This window comes from Podarcis melisellensis (genome assembly GCF_964234715.1).
Source record: "Podarcis melisellensis genome assembly, chromosome: 4".
Taxonomy (NCBI): Eukaryota; Metazoa; Chordata; class Lepidosauria; order Squamata; family Lacertidae; genus Podarcis; species Podarcis melisellensis.
The window spans coordinates 28982291-29000576 of NC_138531.1; the positions used below are offsets into that span (position 1 = coordinate 28982291).

Here is an 18286-nt window from a genome sequence, read left to right on the forward strand (position 1 = left end):
ATTGCTGTGCCACCACATTATGGACCAAACATATCTGTGGACATACTCCCTTTGACCTGATCTAGCAGAGATCCTGATCTGAACAAGCAAGAGTGTAGTGCAGAAACACAGAGACTATATACTACATGGATGGTAAAGCTATTATTAATGCTTTGCTGCTGCTACAGCAAAGTGACTGAGCAAAATCATATAATTGTAGAGTTGGAAGAGATCCTGAGGATCATCGAGTCCAACTCTCTGCAATGCAGGAATATGCAGTTGTTCCCTTACAGGAATCAAACCTACAAGGATAAGGTCCCAAATTTCCAAGTGATGCAAGTATTATTCATTTCTGGAAAAGGCAATCGGCTTTGAATGTCTACTTAGGCATATCAGCACATAATTATTATTTTTTAAGTTAAAGGCACAGTTGTTAATTTATGCAAAAACAGGCCAACTCCCACCATGACTTGGTGAAACATGCCACTAGCTCCCTCTGAACAGAATTTCAAATACGGATGTTCCCACCGCATAGGACTGAGCAATCTGTGAAACAAGTTTTCCACTAAACAGTTTGTTGACCCAGATTAAAGCAGAGCAGGATCTCTTCAAAACCATGGTTTGAAGTGTAGCACAGAAATAGGTCAGAAGTCGGCTAGCAGAGTTGGAGGAGCCTAAGTTAAACATCAAGAGACACCTGCAAAAACTCGTCCCATTTTTCAATGTTGCCCTATAATCCTCTCCACTGGTATAATATGTCTTTTGGCATGCTACCACATCACTATTAAGATACAGCTTTTTGATCTGTCGCTGGAGCAATGGAGGGGGTTACAGCAGAGACAAGAAAACCGAAAGACACACATGCACACAAGCTTTGTGTTCGTGCATTTTAACCTGGTATACATTACAAATATTTAGCATCCAATACACTGTAATATCCACCACCATATTAGCAGCAATTTGAATATGGATTTTATGAATATGAACTTCATTTACTCTCTTTTAATGTAAATGCACCGAGAAAGGTCTACAATCGCAACAGATAAAATTTAGACAGGATTATATCCTCCCTCACCTTCACAATTCTTCCACAGTTAGATACCATTCTTAGACTAAAAATTCCCATTTTACAATAACATGGTTGGACATACCGTGTCAAGTGTCTTAACCCTGTTCACATTGTTCCCCTGAAATGCAGGTGTTGGGTATGTAAAAGCCTGCTCTTTTGTCAAAGTGTGCAATGCAATGTGCACACAGCAAGCAGCCACTCTAACTTACATATCCTTTGTTAACAGGAAACCTCAAGTTATGGGCCACCTCAAAAGCAAAATATGCAGTTTCCTTACAAGACGAAAGGGTGTTGCACACACTACTACTAGCACAGAAGCTGTACATGCACATTGCATATATGTGGTTTTAAAACAGTATTGCTAAATGCATTCTGTACATCATATTGCTCAGCCTTAAATCTGTTGTTAATCATGAAATGATTCATCACAGAATGGAGTTGTTGTTTTTTTTGGTATTCTGATGTGTGACCAGAGTGAAAAGGGAAAAAAAAATCTGACTGCAGTACCTTCTTGACCGTATTTTGCCCAGTTTTAACAGAAAAACTTAACCAATCCTTATAACAGTTAACATAAACCCTGCTCACACAAACATACGACTGCATCACCAGCTGTCCTTTCCTTGGCCAAAATGCATGGTTTCTGCCCATGAGTTGTAGGACAGCAGCAAGCAATGAAAGTTAAAAAGCACTCTGAAAAAATAGGTGTGCTGGAGGTCAATGAGAAGGCAAGACAGATCCCATCAAGAAGACAAAAACAAATGTTTTTTTGGAGGCAGTGAAGATGGAGCAGTAACAAAAATACACTTCTGTACAATCCAAAACAACAAGAAGCTCCCCTATCCCTTCCAGCTAATTATCTGCAAAATCAACAACATGCCACCTAGAATACACATTGTTCTGGTGCTCTGTTTGCAGCATTAACTGTACAATTGAAATCAGTCAAATTTAAACTTGAAGTCTCCTGCAATATGCTATTGTTCAAAGAAAGCTTAGAATCACAGAATTGTAGAGTTGCAAAGGACCCTCATCTAGTGCAGCCCCTTGCAATGCAGGAATACGCAGCTCTCCCTTACGTGGATTGAACTTGAAATCTTGGTGTTATCAGAACCATGCTCTAACCCAGCTGACTTTAGTCTAGAAAATATTTCTTCTTCATCTTCTTTGGCGACCACTCGTAGCCGCGTAAGATTGTCTTCCATGAACACGGTCTTAACAGTGAGTCCATAAGTGACTGTGGAGGCCAATTCTGGATCTAAATGTTTTATGCAAGCTATTCGCAGGTCAGGGCTCATGGCCAAGTCCCTTTTCTACCTGTTGCACCACTCCTCCTTCAACCCTACTCAACTATACTACCACTTATCCCACTAGTCTCAGCCTCCAAGGCCATCCTAGGAGTCTAGTCCTGACTCAAGATGCACAGCGCAGATTGGCAGTCTCAAAAGCCCCATCATTCAGCCCGGACACTGAGGTCCAGCGCCGAGGACCTTCTGGCAGTTCCCTCGCTGCAAAAAGTGAGGTTACAGGGAGCCAGGCAGAGGGCCTTCTTGGTAGTGGCGCCTGCCCTGTGGAACGCCCTCCCAGCAGATGTCAAGGCAATAAACAACTATTTTACCTTTAAAATACAACTGAAGGCGGCCCTGTTTAGGGAAGCTTTTAATGTCTGATGCTGCATAGTTTTTAATATTCAGTTGGAAGCCACACAGACTGACTGGGGAAACCCAGCCAGATGGGCGGGGTATAAATAATAAATTTATTATTATTATTATACACATGCAATGCTCTCATTCTCCCAAGTTCTGCCTCTTCCCAAGTCATCCCAAGTTTTAGCACTGGCTCAAAGGACAGGTGGGTGAACAAATCCAGAATGCAGCTTCCACATTGCTACCCTGTATTAAAAGAGGCAGTGTTACAGAAAGTGCACACAGTTCTGTTTCTTGCTACAGGAGCAACATTGCTATGGCATCTGAGTATAACTTGCAGGGAACCTGTTCGGTGCTAAACTACAAAGGCTGTTGTGGCTTTTTAAAAGGAAGAATGCATGAACACTGATTAACCAGATGTTCCTTGTCAAAATTATCACAGCTGGGAGAAAAAAATGTCACTGATAAATATCAAACTGCCAAAAAAAGCAACCACAAGCACCTAATATATGCTTATGTTCTCATGCAGGAAAAAAACACTCCTGGAAACTTTGAACCTTTGTATCTTCTGAAGAAACAATGAAATGCCACTTAACAACACACACACACACAAACACACACACACACACACACACACACAGCAAGATACAACTTTATCCCAATCAGAAAAGATGTTTCTATATTGGACTATCTTCAACTTACTTCTGTGGGTGATAATTCAACTAAGTCACACTGTCGTTCTGGCCAGTAGAATTCTGTATCAATTCATTTTCAGTTCTAATTTAAGATTCTGGTATTAGTCTTTAAAGTCCTAAGTGTGGGTCAAGGTTATCAAAACAACCACCTGCACCTATATGAACCTGCCTGAGCTTTTAAGGTGTCTGGCTCCCTGCTTAGAGCTGTAATATTGACAAGCATTAAAGGACAAAGCCTTTTCTGTGGTGACCCCATATCCTTGGAATCACCCCCCCCCAAAAAAGAAAATACACATGGCATCTTCTTTGTTAGTCTTTAGGAGAGACTTGGAGACTTTTGTTGTTGTTGCTCAGGTCTTATTTTGGGTAATTTTATGGTGCTGTACTTTAATTATAGTTTTTACTGCTGCTGCTATTTTAATTTTGTTTCTGCAAGCAACTTTGAGACCCAGATGAGGTAGTTTTAAAACAAATAAATGATCCTGAGTTTTTAGTATATAGTTATTTATTACTGACTATGTTGTGAGATGCCATTTAAGGAAAGATAAACTTAAAGGGTGAAAAACCCAACAAGGCAAGTCTTGCTAGTGAATATGTAAACAAATTTAACAACTGCCATACCCTGACAACTGTAAAAACCTGTTACCTGAGAGCTTGTGTCAGAATGAGACTATAGAAAATGAGATTCTAAATAAGTTTATACGAAACACTAGAAGAATCCTTCAGGAGTGACCTAGCCAAATACCTTGCAACTACAATGGAGTCTCCGTGTGCCAACAACCTGCTACTTGAACTGGCTCTTATGGAGCTTGCTAGAGTGCGGCAACCAAGAACAGCTCTTGTTGAGGGGAAACTACTGCCCATCTGGGCAATGATGCCTCTACTATAGCTGCCACATTGAGTGGCTGGGGAAACCCAGCCAGATGGGCAGCATATAAATAATAAATTATTATTATTTATTATTATTAATAAATTATTATTATTACTTTAGGCACCCCAACCAGATCCTGAGCAAACCACAAGGGTCACAGTGTAGCCTACTTAATAGATTGGTTCTGCCTTACTCCAAATGTTCCTCACTGCTTTGTGGAGCAATCTGCTGAACAAACCAGGGAACTCCTTCCTTGATCCCTTGGAATTCAGCTTTTAAGAATGCCCATTGTCCTTCCTTCCACATTTCTAGGCAGAGAAAGGCAATGAAGAGCATTTGGCCACAGGTTCCATATAAACAAAAGAAGAGGGTGGACCTGAGAAATAAGAGTTCTGCTTGCAAAAGTACTTCTCCAAAGCAGAATCTGTGGCATTTTGGATATTATATAAGAAGAGGGGAAATGAGTGGTGTGTGTCAGATCAACCAAGTCCCATGGATTTCACATCTGGCAAATACACACTGCATAAAAACAGAAGAGAATATTATGTTTACTCGCCTTTCCAATACAATGTCTAAATCAAGACCATCGTGATCTGGGAATTTCCATGCTGGGTGCAGAATCACTGATCCTCTGTCTATAAGCTATCGTCACAGAATTTCAGTGTTTCACCCAGTCTAGTGTGGCAAGACACAATCCCTTTACAACAGCTAAGTCCTATGTTTAAAGGGAAAGAGAAATAAATACCCGACTGGTCACCTGGTACGTTGCAGTTATCCCCTCCAGCATGCAGATAATGGTTCATATATAGTGCAAGTCACTGCCAGTCTCAAAACTTTGAAGTTTGTATGAGATCTGGCCCTATCTGTTCTTTTGGCCTATTGATTTTCACATGAAAGAGCCGCTGCTCTTCTCAATTCACTTTTTCCAGAAGCACCACAGCACTTCTATCATTTGCGGGGGTGGAGGTGGGGGTGGGGTGGGGATTGGTTTCTAAACTGTGCAAATTTAACCTTGATCTTACCTACAAAGGACAAAACTCCGAAACTTCTAATATTGCAAACCCGATTACTAATCCCCTAGAAAGCTATTACCTGCTTTCTAAGGGAGTCTACTGTGTTGCTGTCTGTAAATGCCCTTCTGTCCTCTGAAAGGGAAACATGTATTCCAATCTGTATTATCAGAATACTGCAGATATTTTACAGTTTAAATAAAATTGCAAATTGGGCAGTGGGGGGGGGGAATCTCGCATGGATACAATACAATCAAGTTACTTATTTAGTTCGGACATCATTATGCATATAATGCAATACATATCCAAGCACCATAGAAACATGTACAGTGGTGCCCCGCAAGACGAATGCCTCGCAAGACGGAAAACTCGCTAGACGAAAGGGTTTTCCGTTTTCTGAGCTGCTTCGCAAGACGAATTTCCCTATGGGCTTGCTTCGCAAGATGAAAACGTCTTGCAAGTTTGTTTCCTTTTTCTTAACACCGTTAATACAGTTGCGACTTGACTTCGAGGAGCAACTCATAGAACGCAGTGTACATAGTAGCCTTTTTTGAGGTTTTTAAAGACTTTGGTGATTTTTGAAGCTTTTCCAAAACTTCTTTTGCAGCCATTTGGTAAGTTAAGCTTTTTAAACTTTTTTGGGGGGGTTGGATTTTGGGTTGGAGTGTTTGGAATTCAAGGACTTGGTGTTGGGGAGGGGTTTGCAAGAATCTGGAAGCTTGTTTTTCCCCCCTGCATTTTTATGATTTTCTGTGACCATTGGGCCACTCTGCTTTTTTTAAAAAAAATTCTGGGTTTGAATTTTGAAATGCAAGACGAAAAATTCGCTAGACGAAAAAATTCGCGGAACGAATTAATTTCATCTTGCGAGGCACCACTGTATCACAACTGGTAGTATTCGTAATTTTCTATTCTTTCACAGTAATAAATCTGATTGAGGAAATCGAGAGGAGTTAGGATTGCCAACTGGCCAATGAAATACAGCCTGCAACTTGATATGCATGAATAACATCAAGGCGCAGTTAAAAACACAGCTACGAAGGCTAGTTAAAACTTTGGCAACATTACAAGATTAGTGAAAGCCAGGCAAGGTTGAGAGTCAGGGATAAGGGAATGTAAATAAGATGGATTATGACTCTGCCTTTTGCCCCTCGGTTGAAGAGCAGGGGCAGCTATTTAATAAATGATATGGATAAGGCAAGAAAAGCTGATTTCTTAAATGATATTGAAGGGCACTTGAGCAAGGGATAGGGATAGTCTTACCAGATATCTATCCATCATGTAACATTACTTACAATAAATAAATAAAAAACAGGACTAGCAATTTGTTCTACGTTTGGAATTGCTAAAAAATAATAATCAATATGGCTCATGACTGCAGCCCACATAAGAAACAACAGGTGCAGTTTTCCCACTTAGCTTCAGAGACTGTTGAGAGCTGATCTCTTTCATCAACTGATGACAATGGTTAGTATCACTGTATCATTAAAAAAACCCAACCGTATCAAAATGAACTTAACAAGCATAACACTGCTTTGATGCTGGCTGGTACCTGTAGATGGCCCCTGGCTACAAGACAGAAAGTCCGTCTCCATCGTGAAAGAAAACTTCTGCAGTTTCCCTTTCACCTGAAACAAGCTGATTATGCCCCTTGGAGTAAAGAATAAAGCTTCTTCCTTTCCAGTTCTGGATCTTTGGAGATGGCAGAGTTTACCAGAGAAAATGAAGCCACTTTTTTCTAGGTTGATGGAAATCTACACAGGACTACTTAATTCTAATAGGTACTGCTCCAACTCCTCAAATTCTTGTTTCCCAGAAGAAGTGCAATGCACACTCAGATCCATTTTGCTTCTTTCCACTCCCTCCAGACCAGAGATTTCCATAATGGTCTTGTCCATTTGGTACAGTGGTACCTCGAGTTAAGTACTTATTTCGTTCCGGAGGTTCGTTCTTAATCTGAAGCACCACTTTAGCTAATGGGGCCTCCTGCTGCCACCGCACCGCTGGAGCACAATTTCTGTTCACATCCTGAAGCAAAGTTCTTAACCCGAGGTACTATTTCTGGGTTAGCGGAGTCTGTAACCTGAAGCGTATGTAACCCGAGGTACCACTGTATTCCCTTTCAGAACATGGCTACCTGCACAATCAGCTTCAGAGTCAATTGCATCTTCCCATCTGAATTACGGGGATTATTAAAAGTTACACTACAGTAATTGCTTCCCTTCTTACTAATGCCAGTGTTACAAATCAACTTATCTGGAATTATGGCGACAACATGAAGATAACCAATGATACCACAACTAACACTCTCATTTGCAAATCCAAGGAGGCACAGATAGATAATCAAACTTTGCTACTCAGAAAGGAAGCAAAACCAATTATTTTATACACTTGGTTAATTTTACAGGCACCAGAAACTGTAACCTTATGGAGAGGTGAGGGAAAGAAAATATGTGAGGAGGGAGGACAGAAATCCTTCCAAAGGAAGATTTTTGTCTTCCCCTTTCCAAGGGGAGAGGACAGAAATCCTTTCCAAGGTCTAGACATTTCTAAGATGGTTCCATCTCCACTGAGTAACACAACTGGTACTGCCTCCGTTGCTGTTCACTCAGGAATGCATGACATTAAAGACCTCCTGCACCATATCTTGGAACAAGTAGTTAAGGAGGCTAAGTTAAGGATTCCTCCCCATATTTAAGAGTGAGCACAAGCAACGTGACAGAAGTCACCATCCTGGAACTGATAGTACAGTCGCAGCCTTAAGCATACTACATGATAAAAGCACTTGAGAAATGGAGGCAAGACACAATTAGTTCAGCGATTTTAAGTGGGAAAGAGAGAAGTATTCTTAGTTCAAATGAAATCCATGTAACTTACCTTTGGCACAATTCAGGATCCAGACACAGAAAATTAAGTCTCTTGAGCAGAGTTACGCTTGTGAGAAGATTCTGAAACAAACAAAAACAAGCTTTCAATTAGAACGCTAAAGACAACACATGCTTTTAATCACTCTACTTTACTTGGTGTATGTGTTAATTTTAAATTAACGTAAACCAAAATGTAGATACGATTTCCATTTTCACAAGAAAAAAATTACACAGAAGAAATGTTAGGGAACTGTAGCCAGTTGAACTCAAGCAAACTTTATTGAGTGATCAGCCTTTGACCAAAGTATACTATACTATGGCAAAACCACACACACACACACACACACACACACACACACACAGTTAGTCCCAAAGGATGTACTTGCATTTAGTCTCAGGTAACTACATTGGCTCACATCCATGCCATAATATCCACTGTCTCACTTTCTCCTCTTTCACTACAGCTGGGAGCAGCCTTTGTAGCAACAGACCAGATAAATGGCTTCAAACTCAAGAAAGTTCAGAACCCATCAATACTGTAGACATATTGGATGGTATCCAAAGATGGCATTGCCATCATAGAAGCAGTTACTGATCCATGCTTTTCTCAGCTCTCCACGTCCTCACTAACCCCCTCCCTGAGTGGGGGGGGGGTTTACTTCTGAGAGTCATGGGCCATTGGAACAGAGTAAGATTTCATGTAGGGGTTGCAGTAAGCAAATCAAAACAAAACCAGGTGCCCAACTATTACTATTACTATTACAGTGGAACCTCGGTTGTCGAACATAATCCATTCCGGTAGACCATTCGACTTCCGAAACGTTCGACAACCGAGGATCAAAGGGGTGTCAGCAAATCTCATTGAAAAAGAGAGAGAAACGCGCTTCGGAAGCCGTTCGACATCTGAGGCGCGTTCAAAAATGGAAGCAGCTACTCCTGGGTTGTTGGTGTTCGGCTTTTGAAATGTTTGGCAGCCGAGACGTTCGACAACCAAAGATTGACTGTAATTCTATTTCTTACACACACACATCCCTTCACCATGAGGTCCTATGGCAGGTTACAGTAATGTAAAAAAATATGTATTAAAATCAGTTAAAAAAGAATTACAGTCAAGAGACTAGGGTGGATGCTAAACCATATACCTCAGGTGCCAAAGGAAAGAGTAAGGAATTGTGTCTTCAGTATACAACTAAAGTGATACCATTGAAGTGCCGGGTGACCTCTGTGGAGAGGGAATTCCATAACTGAAGGGTCTTCTGAGCCACCACTGCCATAATTTCCAAGGGCAGTGGTGCTACCAAGAGGACCCCCCTCTGCACATCATAACACTGTAGAAGAGGTGGTCTTTCAGATTGCTGTTAAAAGTTTTAGTTGAAAAATACCTAAGAATCAGTTACTGATTGCAACCCAAATGCTTTTCCTAGAAAAAGGAATAATATTAGAGGGACACAGCTAATCTTCCTCCACTCCCAGGTCCGGTTAATCTTTAGGTACCGCAAGCATATTACTGTGTATATGAAAACAGTCCATGTTTTATAATTAAATTAAATTAAGGCCATGGCTGATACGTAGCTTTGTGGGGAGCTGGTAAAAGAGAAAACTTCTCCTTCATAGTACTTCATTATACCACCAAAACGAAGAAACAACTATACTAATTGAATGTAAAAGGACCAGACAGGAAGGATGAAAGAAACTAACAGCTTGTGGGAGTGAGAGTAAGGTACATGGAGAATGGGAGAAAAATTACAGGAGATGGGTAAAAATATATTGAGAGACGTATGTTAGGGTGAGAAGGAAAAGAGTTAAATGAAAACATCTCTTTGAGGTTTAACTTAAGGAAAGCCAAGTTATTGAACTCCCTGTCAAAAGGGAAATGCTATGGTGAAGAATTTAGCAATTTCTAAAGATGGATTAGAGATCAGTTTAAAAAAAAAAAAGGTAAACACTGCCTCCATCTACCACCAATTTTTGAACTGTCACTGCACCACCATTTTGTGACTAGTGGACCCCAGTAATTTTTAGCTGCCTTAAGTGGACACTGAAGATAGGTTTTAAAACCTTCTGCACCTGACCTCTTCATGATCAAACATAATAATAAAAAAACTGTAAAAAGGATTAAAGAAATTGAAAAGCATGTCAAAAGTTCTTTTAAGTATTTGGAGACGCTCTACAAAACGCACATATTCTAAAACAATAATATACCTGAAATAAGGCATTTGCTCTAAAAAACAAACACTGCTGTGATGAATAGTTGAACATTACAGGTACATTTGGGATATTATTTCAACCATGACAGCTTTTACGGTTAAAATGCACCATTGCATTCAAAGGGAAGAAGATACTAAAACTCATGCTACATCTTTTTTTTCATGACCCTAACAAAAAGGAGATGGGTACTCAAATAATCAACCATCTCCCAAGGGAAAAGACCACATAGTTGCCCAAAAACAGCACTGAGAATGTGTATATAGAGTATTAGAGCATTTCAGATCCTACGTTAAGTCTACTTCGAAGTAAGCCTCGTTGTTCAGTGTAAATTACTCCTGGGTAAGTACATATAGGATTGCAGCCTGAAAAACATAGTGGACGTTGCAGAAGCACTACAGATTCACTAAGAAGGAGAAGTCATTCTCCCATATTATTCAGGTCTAGCCAAAGATCAAGCAAAAAAAAAGGTTTAAGCTTGAATTGGTGTAGCTTAAGAAACATAAGAATGATTAAAAAACCAGGAGCTGATCATAAAGAATATTAAGCAAGTTTAACAATGTGATTCTTTATGCTGACGCAGTCAACAATAGCTTATCATACCCTAAAAATAAACACAACAGGGTTATAAATCCAGCAGCAATATGGACTGTGCCTTGATTAAAAAGCAAACTTACCCCTATCGTTGGACTTCCAAGGCTCCCTCCTTTTTAAATTTTGCTATATTGTATTTTGATTGTTGACTGTACTACTGTGTCAAAGACTAATGGCAGAATGCTATAAATTGCTAAACAATATGCTGTTGCAGACTTGTCAATCTAATGGCACCTTCAGAGCTATCTGAATACAATATCTGAGCACGAATCCAATCATGTCGTTTCTGCTTTTAAAACTCAAATAGAGAGTCCTGCAGGATTAGATGTGGAAATCATTCAAAAATATGGATTAGTTTCATAAATAGTTCCAACTCTGACACAAACCCTGAGCTACATCCTGGTCTGCTCTCAACGTGGGAGGAAAGGAACATATTTTGTTCCAGCAAGAATGAGACTAGCTGTTGCCTGAGCTGTCTTTGGTCCAAGCCCCATTAGCATGGGGTAAAAATCTGTCTCACATGATTAATTATAATTTTAAAATGCATATGTATACAGAAAAAGAGAGAAAATAGCAACACAATCCTAACTATGCCTACTCAGAAGGCCTATTGGATTCAGTAGGGCTTACTTCCCAGATATTGGGTTAAGAACTTAATTTGTTCTGGAGGTCCATTCTTAACCTGAAACTGTTCGTAACCTGAGGTACCACTTTAGCTAATGGGGTGTCCTGCCGTCGCCGCGTGATTTCTGTTCTCATCCTGAAGCAAAGTTCTTAACCCGAGGTACTATTTCTGGGTTAGGGAGTCTGTAACCTGAAGTGTCTGTAACCTGAGGTACCACTGTACACTATAATCATAACAAAGGTTACTAAAATTTGCTTACAAAACAGAATATTTTGTAAATTCTACACTGGGATAGCCGATGCTGTGGACTATAATATTCACCAATCCCAGCTTCCATTGCTAATGGTCAGGGAGGAGAGTTGTTCTGGAGGGCACCATATTGGCTATTTCTGTTATCTACTATATATTTTGGAAAGTGGTTTGTCTGTTTGTTCTTCATAGGTTCAGCTGCCTACCCAGACATTGTTGCCAAACTTGTGGGGGGTGGGGAGGGGTCAGTGTTTGAGTGTCAGGCACCATTATGAATCAAGATGGTGCACTAAAAGGTGACTTGTGTGTGACGGTGCCGCTTTATTGACATAGGTTTGGCCACCTCTAGAGATAACATTTCCAAACTCTGTGAAGACATTCCCCAAGGAAGGGGAAGCAGATTCATTGCCATTGGTATGCTGGCTGCCATTTTGAATCAAGATTTCGAATCAAAAAGTCACTATGGCATGATGGGTCTAAGGTGGCCAATTACACAATCCATTTAAAAAACACAGTATTTGGTGGGTTCTTTAAAAATCCCAGGCGGTGTTGGGTACTCCCTGTTAATATATCTTACTTTCATGACGTTAATGAGAAGAACCTAATATTTTTCACAACTTTGACCTGTCTATCCATCCTTATTCGCACATACTCCTCTGAATATTTTGCAATTTGAGAAACCTTCCAAACATACATTTGGATGCCACTGATTTTCATTAAGCATGCCAGAATTTACTACTGTTAAAAGATTCCATGCTTGGTCATAATGCTCTTGAGTGAGCAATTAATTAAAGAATACATGCCTAATATTAATGGAAAGCTGGGGATGCTGTTAATATCCTCCAATAAAGAAAACTCTTATCTTGGAACAATCCTACCAAATATATAAAATCTGTCTTTAGTTAGAGATTATATATAGCATTTATGCTGCTGGAGCCTGTGTATCTGGTTTTATGTGGTACTGAATACCAGCAATATAAAATTTTATACGACTTTTCTTTCACATTAAAACATTATCAAGGCAATAATGCCAGTCCTTTTGTAAAGATTTCCTACCAGCTAATTTCTGCAGAGGCTATATTGATTCATAGAGAAGTCCTTATTAGTGAGTATACTTTAATAAAATTGTAAATCCAGACTTCCTTTAGTTAACAGACTTATACATTTAATTTTTGAATGTCACATAGAGCCTAAGTGATTCTGATGCTCAGTAAGAGTCTAGCCTACGAATGTTATAATCTAGATTGCTCACAGGAAAACCCTTCCACAAAGGCTTCCGAGATAAAATTAAGTTAGCTAGCTATGGTCACAGCTTTCCTTCAAACCTTTTCAGAAAGCTTATTTCTATTTCCTTTCTCTTTCTCAAGCCACTCCCTACTTTGCGTGTTTTGAAATGAGTACTGAAGAACAAGACCATGCTTAGCTTTCCTTACTGACGCCACTGCCTATAGAAAGCTTTAAATCCTGAACATCATTAAATCCTAGGTGGAAATGAGTGCTCAAGGTAATTTGTTATCCAAGGTGCACATCTTATGTCATTAAGCAAATAATGTTTTGAGCAACAATCAAACCAGAATGCTTAACCGTTAAGGCGCGTTACACAAAATTTCCAATCACTTCACTTTCAAGTCACTGTTGGCGTACACTTCCATCATTTCTGAGAAACACCGTTCAGAAGGGAGATTCCTAAAATGACAGTATCTTCTGTTAACAGACACCTATGGGCTCCACCTGAAGTAGAAATGTTCAGCAACAGACCAAATTTAAGCAGAGCACGAGCAGCATGGTACCAATCCATACAAGAATAAAGATCAGTAATTTGTTCCCAGGACTTGCTTGAACTTCGCATAACTGTACCAGTAGAAACTACAATAATCAATAAGAGATGGGAATTTGTCCTCATACAGCTCTATGCACTGTATTGTCTACCTGTGGCCCTCCAGATGTTGTTGGACCAGAACTCTCCAGCTAGCATCGCCAAGGGTCAGGGCTGATGAGACTCCAATAACACCATGGCAGACTGAAGGCCCCATCCCTGATTTTTTTTTTAAAAAAACAACCAAGGCTCTACACAGGAGTGCACACACCCAAACGGAAAGTACTCCAAAACAGTTCAATTCCACAAGCCCACCCAGAGGTGCACCTTCTCAAGTTGTCCCCATCTTCAAATGTTAGGTGGCTGGTGAGCCGACCTTTTCAGTGATGACACACAGTTGGTTTTATCAATAAAACTTTGTGGATTTCTTGTGTCGATAGGCCAAAGTCTGAGAGCAGAAGACAGGGCGGCAATTTAATGGAAACCAAGTAGGAATTCTGGCATATGTTCTTAGATAGTTACACTGGTTTTTAAATTTAACAAACATACATGCTGAAGATTATTCTGGTTTATCAGACTGATTTGCTGAAGCATTCTGCCTCACAAGAGAACAGGGAAGTTTTGCATTCCCTGTCCTGATATTTTGGGCAGCCAGAAGAAAGCCATGTACAGTTTCCGTCACCCACCTGAATCCTGCCTAAACCTTTTGGGGAAGGAAAGGCCTTAGAAACAAAAGTCTGTTTCCAGGCACGACCAACCTAGAAAACTGCCTTCTTTACATGCTGTTCAAGAGTAGCTCACGTTGGTGGAATTCCTTCCACAAATCCTCCTTGCAAGCGACTTCTTTCTGCCCTTGACCACATCAATGCAAGCGCTTGTTCTGTCCTAGGGCAGTACAACAAACCTCTCAGTGGTATGCATAGTTTCATTTGAGATGTTATATTGCACACATTCCACTCCTAGCAGAGCATCAGTAAGCTCCAGAATTTGAATGATGTCTGCTCCATCAATGAATATACATAACAGTGGGTGACTCATGCTGAAGCTGAGAAGTCTTCTATGCATTACATTAAGTCACTGTTTTATATCCGGGAGCATTCTTACCGCAAAAGATAGTGAAGGAGGGCATACCTAACTTCTGCGTTCAGAGAAACCATCAAAATTCCTACCCTGTGTTTGGCCATCAAGTTATGAAGAGTGCTTTTTAAATTAATGCCAGTCTCTTTCTTTCTTTCTTTCTTTTGACACCCCTGGTTGTTTAGCTACAAAATAATGTTTTATTGTTCTGACTTTTGTTCACTTTTCTCCATAGTTAAACATCTCCATAGCAGAAGGTCTCCAATTGTCTTTGAATAGATGGTCTTTATTCTTTAATCACTCTTCAATCACTAGAAGTAAACAAGCACCTTTAGCAAATGCTGTCTGCACATTAGACATCTGATCACAGCAATGTGTTTCCATTTGTTTTCTTGTGTGCTGATGGGCTTCCTTAAATTCTGTTATCATTCTGGTAATTCTGGGTCCAACTAAACACTGTTATGACAGAAGTAAAGTACCACGGCTGGGATTCTGGTAAACTACCTACGTTCAAACAGATCTTAAGACCTCTTAAAGAGCCACCGTGAAACATTATCTAGACTGTTGGACTTGAGATCTAGGAGACCCAAGTTAAAATGTCTGCTGAGCCATGAAGCTCACGATGTACCGTTGACTCAATCACAGTCAGAGCTAACCTATGCCACACAAGTGTTGTGATGATAAGTCAAGACTTCTACTCTTCTATTTCCTTGGATAGGAAAGCAAGATTAAAAGCTTATAAACACTATACAGTAATACCTCTGGATGCGAACGGGATCCGTTCTGGAGCCCCGTTCGCATCCTGAAGCGAACGCAACCCGCATCTGTGCGAGTCGCCGCTTCCGCGCACAACATCATTTTGAGCGTCTGCACATGCGGCGAAACCCGGAAGTAACACGCTCCGTTATTTCCGGGTCGCCGTGGAGCACAACCCAAAAATGCTCAACCGGAAAATACTTCAACCCAAGGTATGACTGTACAGTGGTACCTCGGTTTTCGAACATAATCCGTTCTGGAAGTCCGTTCGAGTTCCGAAACGTTCGAAAAATGAAAACTGAAAGCGGAAGCCTCAAAACGGAAAAGTCAAAATGGAAGCCACGTTTCCTGTTCGAGTTCTGAGGCGCGTTCGAAAACTGAGGCATTTCATTTACTTCCAGGTTTTCGGCGTCCAAGTTCCAAAACGTTCGACTTAAAAGGCGTTCGATAACCAAGGTACCACTGTATGTACATATAAATATGCAAGGTCTCCCTCCTGAAAACTAAACACACTAAAGGACCGCTACAGAATTAAAAAGTCTCTCAAATATTACTGGTTGAAAATATAAAAATGGGGTTGTCTTCAAAGAAGGTTGCAGGTTTGATCCTCATGTGGGACAACTGAATCTTCCTGCACTGCAGCTGGGTGGGGTAAGATGATCCTCAGGGTCCTTTATGATTCTATGATTCAAACCATGCTTACAGAGGGGATGGCAGCCCTTAAAAATCACTCCTGAGGCTCAGAAGGAATTTCCTAAAAAGGCTGTTTCATGCTAAACTGAAGCAGGGGGAATCACTAACCTCAACACACTATAGATCCAACTAAGTGAATGTACATAATCAGAACATTAATTCTTTAGGATCCTATGCACAGAGATCCTATGTTACCTTCATTAAGTTACCGCTGTCTTTCAAACTAATGTTATTATTGTGTTATAGATCAGTTTTCACTTAAGGAAAGTCCAGTCCATGAGAAAGCCTTCACCCACCACCACTACTATTCATTTCTGCATAGCAGTTCCGACCCCCACCCTCCAAAAACCGAATCCTCAGGCTGAATTCCTGAGTCTCAAACTTGCCTTGCCCTCCCAGAGCAAAAGAATCATGATGATATAAAAAGCTCAGAAAAAGGCAGATTGTTTTGAATATTTTATTAATAAACAGCTTATAAATCACCCCCTGAATCTAAAGAGACAGCAACATTCTGAGATTAATTAAAGCGTTATAGAATGAAATCTTATCTGACTCTGGAGTCAGCATACGTCCTAGGTGTTTTATCTTCTTAAAATTCCATTACATGTTTTGCTTTTATTGTGATATGCGATAATACCAAATTCCTAGCAAGCAGAATAGTAGCCCAGGGGCATAGCAGAAATGAACAAACACCAGACACTAAATTCTGCATCTAACCAACCCTTACGCAATGGCCCCAGGATTAGGCTGCTCTGCTGAGCAGTATAGTTACTTCTGAAAACAGTAACCCTACATCTCTTTCTACCCCAGTAACCTAAAGGTAAAGGTACCCCTGACCATTAGGTTCAGTCACAGACGACTCTGGGGTAGCGGCGCTCATCTCGCTCTATAGGCCCAGGGAGCCAGCATTTGTCCACAGACAGCTTCCAGGTGATGTGGCCAGCATGACTAAGCCGCTTCTGGCGAACCAGAGCAACCCACGGAAACGCCGTTTACCTTCCCGCCGGAGCAGTACCTATTTATCTACTTGCACTCTGATGTGCTTTCGAACTGCTAGGTGGGCAGGAGCTGGGACCGAGCAATGGGAGCTCACCCTGTTGCGAAGATTCAAACAGCTGACATTCTGATTGGCAAGCCCTAGGCTTTGTGGTTTAGACCACAGCGCCACCCGCGTCCCTACCCCAGCAGCCTAATAACTCACAAACACACAATATGACTTGCTGGGGAAGGAAAATTTGCAAAAAGACGTCATGCTATGTTGACCAAGCAAAAGGAGGCCTTTGGTTAAACCAGGCAAACTATCGTTCCATTTCATTTGCTTGTTTAGTTATAATATGACAACAATGAACATCAAGATACCAGAATGCAATCCGGAAGACAATGTGTGCTTCAAGTTCAAAACCTACACTAGTTTTACAAGGCAGGGAGAGCAAATGCAATGGGCAGGATTCAGTCCCACTGGTAGAAGTCCGAGCTTCCACTAGTGTAATGGGGTTCCCGCTCTCCCTTTCCCACTGAAATTGGCTCGGGGTGTGGGATGCGCTATGGGAAACCCCGGAACAGTGCATGGGGCAGGATGATCGTGCCATCTGGCAAACTGAAAAGGTTGCACCAACGTATGTATTCATTGAAGCCGGAAATACCAGATTGAAAATTATAGACATGCTCAAGATTCCACTCTAAAGATCAAGTTCAAATATCAAGGGATGAACCACAGAACAGTGGCAGAACACATGCTGCACATCAGTTCTTTTCATAGGGTCAAATCCTTCTTTTTTTTAAAGCATCAAGCAGCAAGTAAGACAATAGATTCCTGCACAAGATCCTGCTGTGCTACTTCCAGTTGGAAGAGACGTTATTGGCCGATATGGGCAAATAGTCTGGCCTAGTATTAAGGAGTTTGCGGCATGTGTTCTCACCGCAATGGTCCATATGAAGTTCAAACCCTTGCTCTGTGCTCATTTTCAAGTTGGGAGGAGTGGTTTTTGTTTTTAACGAAACAGAATGTTTTCCTGAGGTAAAACCCTTCAAATGCTTTGCCAAAAAATATTAGACATTACCAGAATAGAGGTGATAATGGCAATAGGGGACTGCTGTTTTCAGTGGCAGCCATGAGGCTCATATAACAACGGGTTAGGCC

General features: G+C 40.8%; 1 protein-coding gene across 1 annotated transcript in view; it reads right to left on the reverse strand.

The window, feature by feature from the left end:
• Positions 1–18286, reverse strand: part of NCK2 (NCK adaptor protein 2) — a 71323-nt gene that overhangs the window by 33376 nt on the left and 19661 nt on the right. The window contains exon 2 of the mRNA XM_081907459.1: positions 8142–8212. The gene's annotated coding sequence lies outside the window, so the exon portion shown is untranslated. The remainder of the gene's footprint in view (positions 1–8141; positions 8213–18286) is intronic.